We start from the raw sequence: 15,013 nt of genomic DNA on the forward strand, positions 1-15,013 counted from the left end.
AGCTCCCGAGCAGAGGCAGGCTGTGGCCAGGCGGGGCTGGGGATGTTCCCAGTGAGCTGCTCACCCCTGGACCCAAGTGGGGGGCCCAGGACACCCTCCCCTCCACACCCTTGCGAGAGGGCCCAGAGGACACTCCTGGGAGCTGGGGGCTGAGAGGGGGGCCCTGCCCACTGATGTCCGTCCAGAAGGCCCGAGTGGGAGTAGTGGGGAGCAGGGCTGCCAAGCCTCCAGGGAGGGAGGGGGCGTGAGTCACAGGAGCAAGACGGAAGCTAGATTTAGAGAACTTAGCCCAAGCTGAGGGAGTTGCCCCAGAAGAGGGCGTGGGCCTGCAGGGCTGGGCAGATGGCCAGCTGGGACGGGGTCCGTGCAGGAGCGGAGGGGTCCCTGAGCACACAGTGTGCAGCTCTCCGCACCACGCAGGCTGCCGGCCACCTGGCCATGAGCGAACTTGGGCCCCACCCTTGGAGGCCTCTGGTGCTCTCTGCTGGCAGCCCTGCCTGTTGTGGTGTGTGACGGCCGGGGTGCCCTAGCACCTGGCTAGGTCAGGGGCGTCTGACCTGCATATCCCCAAAGCAGCCGGTGGACCCACCCTGGATCAGGGTGTCCAGAGGCCTCGGTTCCGGGGTCTCTACCTGATGGGCAACCACAGGAAGCTTGGACCCAGAGGCAGGCTGTACCTTTCACGGTGGGAGATGGTGGGCCGACTGTCCCTCTCTGGGCCAGGCCTCGGAAGCCCCGACTCCCAACTGGGACAGGCCGTGCTGGGCCGAGTCTGTCCAGCAGAGCCCAGTCAAGGGCAACTGGAGGTGTCTGGGGCCTTCCGGGCTACACCGAGACTTGATCACCACAGCCCCCTCTCCCTGGGAAAGGAAGGTTCTCCCCACAACCCCAGGCCACGAGAGGAGGCTCTGTCCTCCCAGGCCTGGGCAGGACCCCACAGACAAGGACCCCACAGTCCAAGATGAAAAGGGAGGGCTGAGGGCACAGACCCTGCTGGTCCAGAGCAGCCAGCAGTGGGGAACCCGGACCTGACAGCCTCCCACACCCTGCCCCGCCCCCTGCTTGCCTGAGCCCCTGCCTCAGAGCGGGGATGAGCACCTCAGTGCCCTCTCCCCCGGGGCCCCAGGCCAGACTTCACTACCCAGGAGCTGCTCTGAGATGCCCTGGCCCCGCTTCTCTGCTCAGGCCTCTGGGCTCCCAGGAGGGGCTTCCCCACCCTCCCAAGAGCAAGGCACAGAGGGGCCAGGTCCCCTGCCTGGAGCCCCAGAGGGGGTCAGGGCCTGGGTTCCAATGCAGTTTGGCCTGATGCATGTCCCTAACCACTCACGTCCCCACCTCCCACCCTGCCCTGGTCAAGCAGGGCAGAGGGAGGGTTGGATGGCAGCAGCCCCAGCGAAGGCTGCGGGGATCTGACCATGGGTGGAGCGGGGAACGTCACACTGGGGAGCTGCCCGCCCAGCACCCGCTCTGCACCCGGCTGTGCCGCCAGCAAATGTCCCCCCCAACAAGGCCGTCTCTGTCTTGGGGACAAGCTCGTCTTTGTGGCCCTCCTCCCACCCGCGTGGCATGGCTCTGTGTCCCCTCCTCTCCTCCCGTACACAGGCCGGGCCAGGAGGCCAGAGCGGCTTCCCGTGACATTTTGGGCGGAGCTTCTTCATTTTCCTTTCTTTTTAACGTTTTCAAAATATTCGATTCACCAAAAGGTTACTGCACAAAATAGCATAGGGTGTGAGATGTCTTCACACCTACATCGAGCTGCTGGGAACAGAATAGAGGTGAGGGGTACACCTGTCACCTGTGCAAGGTGCTGCTCGGCGGGGTCGGCTTCACAGGTGAGGACGGCACGAAAGCATGAAAAGGGTCCCGACCAACCACCCGGCCCCACCGCGACTGACATCCTGAAGTGTCAGGCTAACGCGAGAGGCAAAATTAGAGCTGAGAAGCTCTCGACCTGTTCAGTAGTTAAACCGCACGGCGCGGCGTTCCAGGTGGGGTCCACAGGTCCCTGGGGGGCCCTGGAGGCTACACAAGCTGCTTAACAGGACAGCGGTATATTACGGGTTGAATTGTTTCCCCCCAAGTTCATATAGGATAGGGTGATGAGGGTGGGTCCTGACCCAACATGACTAGTATCCTTATAAATAAGGGACATAGACATACACACAGAGAAGCCTAACCCGAATCTGAAGATGGAAGCAGAGGTCAGGCCGCTGCTTCTACAAGATGAGGAGCATCAAAGGTTGCAGCAGGGCTTCCCTGGTGGCGCAGTGGTTGAGAGTCCACCTGCCGATGCAGGGGACACGGGTTCGTGCCCCGGTCCGGGAGGATCCCACATTCCGCGGAGCGGCTGGGCCCGCGAGCCATGGCTGCTGGGCCGGCGCGTCCAGAGCCTGTGCTCCATGGCGGGAGAGGCCACAACAGTGAGAGGTCCGCGTACCACAAAAAAAAAAAAAAAAAAAAAAAAAAGATTGCAGCAAACCATCAAGGCTGGGGGAGGGGCCTGGGCCAGATGCTCCCTCACAGCCCTAGATGAGCTAACCCTGCCGACACCTGACCTTGGACTTCCAGCCTCCAAGACTGGAAGACAGTGAATTCCTGGTGTTTAAGCCGTGCAGGTTATGATACTTTGTTAACGCAGACTCGGAAGCTAACACCAGGTGAGCTGCCGTTTTCACTGGGCTCCCGTGGCACAGATGGCGCAAAAGCCCCAGTGGGTGAAGCTGTTGGCTCAGCAAGGATCCCGGGGTGGCCACGGGGCAGGGCCCCCCGTCTTCCCCACACACTCTCCCAGGGAAAGAAGCGCTTTCAGCAAACGCTCCGAATTTAACTGACCTCAGTCTGGGCCGTGGCGCAAGCGTCCCGCTGCGCTGGGCTCGGGTGCCGGGCGAGGGGTGAGAACCACTGACCGATGGGCCGTAGTTGTTCACACCGGGGTTCTTGGCAGACGTTTTCTCCAAAATGAGAAAAACAGCAGACAGTCCTTGTTGCCACGGTAAACTCGAGCTCTCTAGTGGGAATGAGAATTTTGGAACCTGCCAGCATCAGCGAGACGGCTTCCCGACCTGAAGGCCTTTCTCCGAGCTTGTGATGTTGGTGTGAGTTCCACGTGGACACGGAATGGGAGACTCTGAACCAGCGTTTTCCAAACGACCGATGCGCCATGTTACAGCATCACGGCGGCCAGAGACCCGTCCACGGAGCGAGATGGACCGAGGGTCCACGGGGCCCCAGGGAGCGGTGCACGGGGTGGGCTCCCGGTCCAGACTGCAACCGCCCCGAGAGATGCCACGTGCTGGGGTTTGGTGTCGGAGCAGAGGAGAAAGTCCGCGAGGATCCCAAAAAGCTGTTCATGAGCTCCTGCCTTTCCAGCTGCAAGTCTGGGCGAGGCTGGATTTTCTCCGGATGCTTCGACCAAGACGACGTTTCCCAACTGACCGAAGACAGACGCGGTGACGACGTCCAGCTGCCGCTGAGAAGCCTGACGTCAGGGAGGTTCGCAGAAACGTGTATTCATGCCACTCTTCTTACTGAATTTTTAAAAAACTATTTCTCAGGAATCTATTCTTTATGTGTTGAATGCTGGCTCCCCAAAATGCTACCAAGGGACAGATTGATAAAGCTACGCGGCTTAGCTACCTTGAGAGTCTTAGCAGGATCTGGGGGGCAAGGGTAAGGTGTGTGTGAGGTTTGGGGTCTGGATTAGAATTAGGCAAATTCAAGACATAATTCGTTCAGGATTGGTGAGCACTTAAAGGGTTGGAAGTGAGTTTAGAGGATCAGCTGAGGTAAACCATGGTATAGATGGTTTCTACAAGTCTGTCGTCATTATTTTAAAAGGAAGAATAAATGCAGGTCTTTAAATTTTCATAGTTTTATTTTCTAATACAGTAAATATGGATGGATAACACACATAAGTAAAAGTTCTTTGGGGGCCTTAGTAATTTTTAAGTGTTTAAAAGTGTCCTGAGGGGGCTTCCCTGGTGGTCCAGTGGATAAGACTCCACACTCCCAACGCAGGGGGCCCGGGATCGATCCCTGGTTGGGGAACTAGATCCCACACGCATGCTGCAAAGAAGATCCCGTGTGCCACAGCTAAGACCCAGTGCAACTAAAATAAATAAATAAATGAATAAATATTTTTATAAATAAATAAATAAATTTAAAATAAATAATAAAAGTGTCCTGAGGCCCAAAAGCATAAGAATCGTTGATATGGAATCTACTGGGAGACTGACAACCAAGGACAGAGACAGGAACTGGGCAAAGCTGGGGAGGGTGTTCTCTGCGACTGTCCCTGAGCAGAGACTTGAACTCGGCCCTCAGAAAAGGCACAGAAACCACTTTCACCTCTCAGATGGGCAGAGTGGATGCGGGCTGAGGCCCAGGGTACCACCAGGCCATGCTGGGATGTCCCCAGAGGGCACCCCCAGGGGTGTGGGGAGTGGGAGAGACAGAAGCTGCAGAACCCACAGGAGAGGTGCTCAGAGACAAGAAAGAGAGACCCCACCTCAACCGCCAATCCAAGGTCACCTGTGCTTCTCACGAACTGACTACAGATCGGAAGTTCCCACGACCCCCTCCTTGCTAGAGCGGCTCACAGAATTCAGGAAATCAGTTTACTTACTAGATCGCGGGTTTATTATAAGGGATATTAAAGGATATGAATGAACAGCCAGGTGAAGAGATATGTATATAGGGCGAGGTTTGGAAGGGTTCCCAACAGAGGACCTTCTGTCCCTGTGGGATTTGGGGCCTGGCACATGGAAGGCCCCAACCTGGCAGCTCTCTGAACCCCCATCTTTGGGGTTTTCATGGAGGCTCCAACCCTCTAATCGTGGTCGGTTTCCCTGGCAACCATATCCCCATCCTTAGGGGATTTCCAGTAGTCACCTCTTACCATAAACCTAGTAGTGGTGGAAAGAGACTTGTTATGAATAACAAGACACACATTTCACTTCGTGGCTCTGAGGGATTTCAGGGACTGAGGCCAGAAGACCAAATATTGTAACAAAAGATGCTCCCGTTGCTCAGAGCAGGGCTCTGGGAGCTGTCTGCCAGGAAATAGGGACACGAAGTATGTATTGATTATAAGTCACAATATCATATACGGTTGTACCATGTGTCTTTTATCCATTCATCCATCATCAGACACCTGGGTTGATTCCAACTTTTAGCTGTTGTGAATGATGGGTGAACATGGGTGAAGACAGAGCTCGAGGCTCTGCTTTCAAGTCCTTTGGGGATTGTGGAAGGAAAATGAAAGTGGGGTGGGGTTTGCTAAAAGCACACTTGAAAATTGAGCCGGGGAGCCATTGAGGTAGCGAGGCTTATGCACATCTCAGCCTGGATGGAATCGGACCGTTTGACCACTCGCTGTCCTCATGCAGACATCAGAGCATCTGCCAGAAACTCACGTACTTATTGGACCCTCACCCTAGGATAACTCGTGATTCCTTAAGGACAAATATTTCCTGCCTCGCGCCAGAGTCAACCACAATTCTCAGCAGACAACTGCACAGCCTGGTGGCTTTCGTCTTCATAAGCCCTGACTCTCCCTCTTCCCCAGAACACTCTTTCGGTTTTACCCGAGCCTGTATCTCCTGAACTGCAACCTTTAAGACCCACATAAACTCCCTTTTCTAATTTGCAGCTTCCTGCGCTGTTTTTTGGTCGACAGGATACTCCCAGAAGTGGGATTGCCGGATCGTGTGGTAGCTCTATCTTTTGTTTTTTAAGGAAACTCCATACTGTTCTCCATAGTGGCTGAACCAGTTTACCTTCCCACCAACAGTGCAGGAGGGTTCCAATTTCTCCACATCCTCGCCAGCACTTGTTGTTTTCTGTTATTGTGAGAATAGCCGTCCTCATGGGTGTAGGTAATATCTCTCTGTGGTTGTAGTTTGCGTTTCCCTGGTGATTGGTGACGTTGGACATCTTTTCATGTGTTTATTGGCCACCTGTGTGTCTCTGGAGAAATGTCTAGTCAAGTCCTTTGCCCATGTTTGAATCGGGTTGTTTGGTTTTTGTTGTTGAGTTTTAGGAGTTCTCTATACATTCTGGATATCAATCCCTCATCAGATATAGTGATTTGATATTTTTTTCTCCTGTACTCATGGGTTGCCTTTTCTTTTTTTTTTTTTTAACATCTTTATTGGAGTATAATTGCTTTACAATGATGTGTTAGTTTCTGCTGTATAAAAAAGTGAAACAGCTATACATATACATACACCCCCATATCCCCTCCCTCTTGCATCTCCCTCCTACCCTCCCTATCCCACCCCTCCAGGTGGACACAAAGCACCGAGCTGATCTCCCTGTGCCATGTGACTGCTTCCCACTAGCTATGTATTTTACATTGCGTAGTGTATATACGTCCATGCCACTCTCTCACTTCGTATGGGTTGCCTTTTCACCCGGTTGATTGTGTCCTTTGATGCGAAGTGTTAAATTTTTTAAATTTTATTTATTTATTTATTTATTTATGGCTGTGTTGGGTCTTCGTTGCTGTGCAGGGCTTTCTCTAGTTGTGGCGAGCAGGGGCTACTCTTCGTTGTACGGGCTTCGTTGTATGTACTCTTCGTTGTACGTTGCTGTGCACGGGCTTCTCATTGCGGTGGCTTCTCTTGTTGAGCACAGGCTCTAGGCGCAAAGGCTTCAGTAGTTGTGGCGCACAGGCTTAGTTGCTCTGTGGCATGTGGGATCTCCCCGGCCCAGGGCTCGAACCCGTGTCCCCTGCATTGGCAGGCAGATTCCTTTTTTTTTTTTTGGCGGTACGCGGGCCTCTCACTGCTGTGGCCTCTCCCGTTGCGAGCACAGGCTCCGGACGCGCAGGCTCAGCGGCCATGGCTCACGGGCCCAGCCGCTCCACGGCATGTGGGATCTTCCCAGACCGGGGCACGAACCCGTGTCCCCTGCATCGGCAGGCGGACTCCCAACAACTGCGCCATCAGGGAAGCCCGGCAGGCAGATTCTTAACAGCTGCGCCACCAGGAAGTCCTGAAGTGTTAAATTTTGACGTAGTTCTGAGGCAGGAGGTAGACAGGCCTGCGGCTGAGCAGCTGGAGTCTGTCCCCTGTGGACAGATACTCCAAGATAAAGAGAATGTCTGGAGCAGAGAGGAGCTGAGTCCGGTCCAGATAAGAGATAAAGACCACATATTCCTCATTCCCGAGGTCCAGGAGACCTTCCTGACTCCACACGTGCAGAAAGGCTCCTCAGGGGCCAAAAAGGGAGGGGGCGCCCCCCCATAATAGGTGGTGTCAACCTACCCACATGACTCTGCGCCAGAATCCATCTTGGCTAAGAGATGCGCACACAGGGGAGGAGCCTGAGATAAACCAAATACAGACTCAGAGCCAGGCAAAGCAAGGTGACTGACCAGAGGAAACCCGGAAGAAATGCCCCATATAAGTGATTCAAACCACCACGAGGGCATGACTCTCCCTCTCAGCCCGCCCGCGTGTCCATCCACACGCACTCTCTTTCCTCCTAATAAACACTTTTCTGTACTTTGTCCCTTTGTTGAAATTCATTTCTACAAAGCAGACAAGCCAGGGCCTTGTCACTGGCCATTGGCCCTCATGGTCTAGTGGTTAGGATTCCACACGCTCACCGAGATCCCGCTTCGAGCCTCTGCAGGCCGAGGCCACCTGAGATCAGTTCCACTTACCTTTTTTTTTTTTTTTTAATTGCCTGTGCTTTTGGTGTCATATTTAAGAAATCGTGGTGCTCCTGTATTCTTGGCCCGTAGAAACCGAGAAAAAAGAAATGTTTGCTGTTTTAAGCCACTCTGCTCCAGGACAATTTCTTAGGCAGCGTAGACAACTGAGCTCTGGTTCCCGTCCATCGCTGTTACGATTGACTCACCTTCCACACCCGCCCTTGCTCACCTGACTCAACCCCCCCACCCGACCCCTCCCCCAGGACCTGCCCTTGTCGCCTCACCCACTGTGTCCACACGGCCCTCCTCTCCCTGAGCAGCTCCCTTTCCCCCACTGAACCCCAGAGATTAGATCCACCTTCCGGCTCGCCCATACCTGCCCAGCAGAGCGGGGAGGCTGCACCCACCAGCCACACCCAGGTCTGCCCCATCTCACCGGCCCACACCCCCTCCCCCTCCCCCAGGGCCCCCACCGTCTTGGCTGGTGGACTTGCTTCCTGCAGCATCCCTGAGGATGCAGAGTGGTCTGCAGAGCCACCCCCCACCCCCTGTGCCACAGCCGTCTCCCCACTGCCCGTCTCTGCCCAGGTTGCTGCCCTTCCTCCCAGGACCCCTGACGTCCTGTCTGGTGACAAAGGCCACGCTTGCATGCGTGCCCTGGATCCCAGCGCTCACTAGCCCTGCTCCCTTCAAAGCAGACCCCCAAAAGCCTCGAGGGTCCACCCCATCCCTCCTTCTCCCTCCCACCCTCCACTGCAGCTGCCCTGGGCAAGGTCAGCACCGAGGTCCCAACTGGAGGCCACACCCCAGGCCCTGGAGTGCCCCTCCCCCACCCCAGGGCATCCAGTTCTCCAGAAGCTCCTCCCAGGTCCAGGCTCGACCTTGCCCTGGGCCCTGTCCTTCTCCATCTCCCCCCCCCCCACCCTGGGTGGTCCCTCCAGCCTCCAGGCTTCAGATGCCCCACCCAGTTCCCCTCAAACATGTTTCTCCAGCCCAACCCCTGCCCTGAGCTCCAGACCACTAACCCCACTGCTGCTTCGCATTCAGCACCAAGACCCCCCGAACCAGAGACCCCTGCCCCCACCTGACGCCCTCCCTCCCCGACAGCCTGCGGGACTGCAGCAGCTGGCTGTCCTGGTGTTGCAGCGAGGGGGACCCCTTCCAGGGCCCGAGAGTGGGCTCTCGTCTAACACCAGGAAATGGATTGTCCGAGGAGACCCACATGCCAGCAGAGCAAGAGACTTTACTGGGGACGGGCGCCCGGGCGGAGAGCAGCGGGGGTGACGGGGCGAGGGAGCCAGGAGGCCTGCTCTGCCCCACGGCTCGCAGTCTCGGGTTTTACGGTGATGGGGTTAGTTTCCGGGTTGTCTCTGGCCAATCACTCTGACTCAGGGTCTTTCCTGGTAGTGGGCCCATCGCTCAGTCAAGGCAGATTCCAGCGAGGAGGCTTCTGAGCGGCTGGTAGGACGTGTGGACTGGAGTCTTCTCTCTCCTTTTGACCTTTCCCGAGGTCTTCCGGTTGGTGGTGGCTTCTTAGTTCTGCATTCCTTACTAGGACTTCCTGTTGTAAGATAACTTGTGCAGGTGGTTACTGTCATGCCTGGCCAGGGTGAACGGGTAGTCAGGGGCTGCCTAGAACATATCCTCTCCCCACCGTGCACCCACTCCATCATGACCAACCTCTGGTCCCTGTCCCTGCCCCCAGGGAGAGCAGTGGCCCCTCACGGCTTCCAGCTTCCACCCTTGCCCCTAAGTCTGCTCCCAACACAGCACCAGAGGGACCTTTAAAACCTGAGTCCTATCCCTCCTCCGCTCCCAGCCCCCCAGGCTCCTGACACGAGTCTTCAGGGAGGACTGGGACCCCCCCCCACTCCTCCAGACCTCAACCTCGTACACCTCTTACGACAGGGGGCAACTCTGGCCTAGGGCAATTGCACTGGCTGTGTCCCGTCCGCAGCGCCCTGCCTGGCTCTCCCCAAGACCCTGGCATCTGCTCAAAGGCCAGCTTCTCAGGGGGGCCTTCCCTGATGCCCCCACCACTCACAGGCCCACGGCCTCTGCCCCATGTGCTCCTCGCTGGCATCTAGGCAGCCGCTTCTCTTGTCCCTGCCACCCTCTCTTTGCCTCCAGGCATCCGACCGGCTTCCCAGTGGATGGTGCCATGGCCCTGGCTGGGCCACAGGACAGTCCTGGTGCTGCTGGAACAGGAGTCCTGGAGCCCTCCCTGTACACGCCGGCCCTACGGCTGCAGTGAGGCTGGACCTCCCCAGGGCAGCCTCCTGCCCACTGACCCAGCCTGACCCTTGGCCTGTCCCCAGGGATCGGTGGGGGGGGCACCAAGGCTCCTGGGTCCTGCAGCCCGTGCAAGAGCACCTTGGGGTTATCCCTACCTTCCACCGCCTGGGAAGGGGCTGAGCCAGGCACCGGGCCCCCTCTGGAGCAGTCAGAGCCGGCCAGCTGGCCCCCCGAGGCCCTTATCCCCAGCCCCCGCTCTCGCTCCACACTTCACTCCTTCTGTGACCCTGAGGCTTTAGCTGTACCTCGTCTCCCCAAACTTACACGTGCCACTGGCCTCACGCAGCCACCGGCTAGGTTTGCGTTAGAGCGTCCATGTAGTCATACAGCACCTGTGGGTTTTCCAGGCTCCAGAGGCCCCCTTCCTGAGCCACACCAGCACCCTAAGGTCATGGAGTCGGTGGAGGGGGACGTCAGCCATCACTCCTCACCATCTTCACAGCCACCCCCTTGCTCCTGGCCTGCGGGGCACACTCTCGGTCCAGGCCTGGCACTGCCGGCCTTCCAGCAAGAGTTCGGACCCACAGAGCAGCCCAAGCCCAACATACGTGGGAAGCGAGGCTCTCAGTGCCCCTGGGATGCACCCCGGTGACTGGCAGTGTTGGTGGTGATTTGGGGGTTTTAATGGCAAAGCCGGTAATCATGGGGATGAGGGAAGCTGTGGATGGTGTTTGAGGTTTGCACACAGATGCATCCCACCTTCTCCGATTCAGTGCATGGTAAACACCAGCCAGGGTGCAGTTCCCTGGACAGCACAGCCCTCCACATTAGTGTCAATGAAAAAATTAATCAATAGTCAATCTAAGAATGACATAGAAAAAGAAATTGTTTGAGCCAATCTGAGAATTATAACCCAGGACACAGTCTTTCAGAAAGCTCTGAGGACTGTTCCGCCTATTAGAGGTCAAAGCACAGTGAGACCTCTTGAAACTTGAAACTTTGGCTCAAGTTTTTGAAACAAAGGGTTACATGATGTGTTGACAGTTTACACAACCCAGATCTGCAGGGCTAAAGCGTACAAAGCAAGTAATGGGTCATAGGTGACCTTTACAAGGTTAAGAAGGAATGTGGGCTCCTGAGGAGGTCTGGTTAATGCAGATGCGCAACGCACCTTAAAGGGGAGGGAGGAGGCCCGAGCAGGTACAGAAGAGTTTTATCTTTACATTTTTCTTGTCCTGCCATAAAATATAAATTGTATTTCATCACAAGGTTGGAAGGAACTTCTGGTGTTCCTTGAGTCATCACGGTGTCAGGGGCCAGGTTCCTCGGCACCTCCCTCCTGGCCCGGGTCCCACAGCGCCTGGAAGTGACCGTGGCCCCGGGAGCCCCGGCCTGGCCAGACCCCCTTCCCCTGCCTGGCCCAGCTACTCGTCTGCACCTCTGGGAAATGGGCCACCATCAACTGAGATTCAGCCCACAGAGATCTGAATCGGGCTGAGGCCAAGGAGTCTCCCCTTTCCCCCCTCCCCTGGGTGGGGCCCATGTGGGAAAAAGGCAGAGAGAGGGACCCCTGGAGAGACGCCCCGCCAGGCAACTGCCCAGCAGACTCTGCCCCACATCTTTGCAACCTTCCACCCCAGGATGTCTTGTATTGGGAACCAGTAGATGCCAGGCAGGTGTTGTTTCCGAGGGTCTGTATTTTGTTGTGTTTTGTTCCTTGTCTACTCTGAGTGACCAATGCCCTTTAAATATACAGAGCTGAGGTTCTCAGACCCTGGCCTGCACCAGCAACAGCAAGGCCTTGTGGGCAGCCGGAAAACAGACTTTTCAGACAGTTCCCAGGGGGAGGTGATGCTGGTGGTCCTGCCTCACTCCGAAACCTCGACTGGAGAACACTCGCACCACCCCAGGAAACTCCCTGGTCCCCCTTCTGAAACCAAGCAGGACCCTGCAGGCCCTCCCGGATACAAAAGCCCCTCCGTGTCCCTCATTTCCTGTTTGTAGAAAAAGGCTCTAGCCTCCCAAGCCTTTCCTGAGTTCAAAGAGCAGGGATAGGCAGTTACTAATTAGGGAAGTGAGGGAGAAGCAGGTAAACGAGAAAAGTAGAGACAACAGTCAGCTCAGGATAAAACTGAACCTTAGCTCCTCCTCAAGGGATTTTCACAACAATCTGATGGAATTCTTTGAGTTGTTCTTCAGGAACTAAGACGCTCGCAACCCGGGTGGATGGTGACTTACTTTCAGACCACAAGCTTGTAGACCCCGGACTGGTTGGAACCAGAAGGTTGATGACTGAGATTTCTGAAATGTCACCCTGTTACCTCATCACCAACCAATCAGAAGAAAGTCCACATGCTGATCCGGCCCCCGGAGAGCTGGGGTCTTTGAGCAGGAGCTGCCCGTTCTCCTTGCTTAGCCCTGCAATCAACACTGTATACTTTCCTTCACCAGAGCCCCGTGTCAGATGATTGGCTTTGCTGCTCGGCAGGCGAGCAGACCCAAGTTCGGCCGGATAACGCTTTTTCTCCTTCTGTTCTGGCCTCCCCTGAGTCAGTCACTGTGGGGACTGGTATTACCATGAGCAGTCAGCCCGTTCTTGAACTTTACAGAAATGGAATCCTTAGTGTCTGGCTCCTTTCACTCACCAGAACACTTGTGGGATTTCTCTGAGCTGCTGCAGGGTCACTAGCCCATTACTTTTCATGGTCAGGTAGCTCCCCGGCATGGAGCTTCTGCTGATGGACATTTAGGTTGTTACCTGTTTGGCGCTTTAATCAGTGAAGCTGCTGTGATCATCTGTGTGCAAATCTTTGTGCAAATGTTTTTCTCTGAGGAGTAGGGGACTGGTTCGCATGCTTAACTTTTTTTTTTTTCTGACCATGCCGCGAGGCTTGTGGGATCCTAGTTCCCTGACCAGGACCAGGGATAAAACCCGTGCCCCCTTCAGTGGAAGCGTGGCGTCCTGACCACTGGACTGCCAGGGAATTCCCAGTACATGCTTAACTTTATGAGAAAACACCCAATTGTTCTCCGAACAGTTCTTTTTGTGCCATTTTGCATCCCCAACAGCGGCATGTTCATTCCAGTTGCGCCACGTCCTCACCAGCACTTGGTATTGTCAGCTTTTTAATTTTCACTATTTGAGGGAGAGAATGGAGACATCTCATTGTGGTTTTGATTTGCATTTCTCTGATGAATAGAATTTCTCTTCTTCTGTGAATTGTATTTCCCATTTTTGCATTTTAGTGGAGAAACGAATGTCCTTTCAACGAGTGATAAGACAAGTGGAGAAAAATGACTCTTGACATCTACCTCATAACACAGACAAAACCAATTTGAGATTCATCAAAGACCCTAACATCAAAGCCAAAACTGAAACGTCTCTAGAAGAAACCATAGGGGGACTTCCCTGGTGGCGCAGTAGTTAAGAATCCGCCTGCCAATGCAGGGGACACGGATTCGAGCCCTGGTCTGGGAATATCCCACATGCCGCAGAGCAGCTAAGCCCACGCGCCACAACTATTGAGCCTGTGCTCTAGAGCCCACGTGCCACAACTACTGAAACCTGTGCTCCTAGAGCCCATGCTCCGCAACAAGAGAAGCCACTGCAATGAGAAGCCCATGCACCGCAACGAAAAGTAGCCCGTGCTCACCGCAACTAGGGAAAGCCCACAGGCAGCAACGAAGACCCAACACAGCCATAAATAAATAAATACATAAATAAATTTATTTTAAAAAAAGAAACCAGGGGCTTCCCTGGTGGCACAGTGGTTGAGAGTCCGCCTGCTGATGCGGGGGACGCGGGTTCATGCCACGGTCCGGGAAGATCCCACATGCCGCGGAGCGGCTGGTCCCGTGAGCCATGGCCGCTGAGCCTGAGCCTCCGGAGCCTGTGCTCCGCAACGAGAGACGCCACAGCAGTGAGAGGCCCACGTACCGCAAAAAATAAATAAACCATAGGAACATATTTTTGTCCCTTTGGAGTACACAAAGACTTTTTTTTTTTAAAGAGAAAATACAAAAAAAAAGCACTAACCATAAAATTAAAAATTGATACATTAAACTTCAGCAACATTAAAACTCATCAAAGACACTGTTAAGAAAATGAAAAGGTAAGCCACAGACTTGGAGGAAATATCTGCAATACATACACATCTGACAAAAGACTTAATCGAGAATATACAAAGAACTCAATTCAAAGAAAGAAAGACAACCAATCTCGTAACAACCAGCAGTTACATTTCCTATGACTGATATCGTACTTAATTCTCTTGGGACACCTTCTGTTGATGAAAAATTAATCAGTTGATCTAAGAAAGAAATGGAAAATTTTATTTGAGCCAAATTGAGGATTATAACCTCAGGAATAGTCCCTCAGAAAGCTCCAAGAACTGTTCCACCCATTAGAAGTCCAGGCACAGTTTTACAAGTGTTTTGAGACAGAGGGCTGTATATTAAATGATGTATTATCGACAGTTTACACGATCCAGACCTAAGTGTCATTGTGGCCCCTTACAAGGTCAAGAAGAAATGTTATCTTTTAAGGAGTTGTCTTGCTGATGCTAGGAGAATGCTGCTCTTTATGGTTGAGCAGGTATTTCTTTCTTTTTTAAAAAAAAGTTAATTAAATTTTTGGCTGCGTTGGGTCATTGTTGCTGCGCACGGGCTTTCTCTAGTTATGGTGAGCAGGGGCTACTCTTCATTTTGCAGTGCGCTGGCTTCTCATTGCAGTGGCTTCTCTTGTTGTGGAGCACGGGCTCTAGGCACGTGGGCTTCAGTAGTTGTGGCTCACAGGCTCAGTAGTTGTGGTTCGCGGGCTCTAGAGTGCAGGCTCAGTAGTTGTGGCTCGTGGGCTTAGTTGCTCCACAGCATGTCGGTCTTCCTGGACCAGGGATTGAACCTGGTGTCCCCTGCATTGACAGGTGGATTCTTTCTTTCTTTCTTTATTTTTGGCTGTGTTGAGTCTTCGTTGCTGCACGTGGGCTTTCTCTAGTTGCGGCGAGCAGGGGCTACTCTTCGTTGTGGTGCGCAGGCTTCTCATTGCGGTGGCTTCTCTTGCTGTGGAGCACGGACTCTAGGCACACAGGATTCAGTAGTTGTGGCACGTGGGCTCTAGAG

The sequence above is a fragment of the Lagenorhynchus albirostris genome, chromosome 9 (assembly GCF_949774975.1).
Source record: "Lagenorhynchus albirostris chromosome 9, mLagAlb1.1, whole genome shotgun sequence".
NCBI lineage: Eukaryota > Metazoa > Chordata > Mammalia > Artiodactyla > Delphinidae > Lagenorhynchus > Lagenorhynchus albirostris.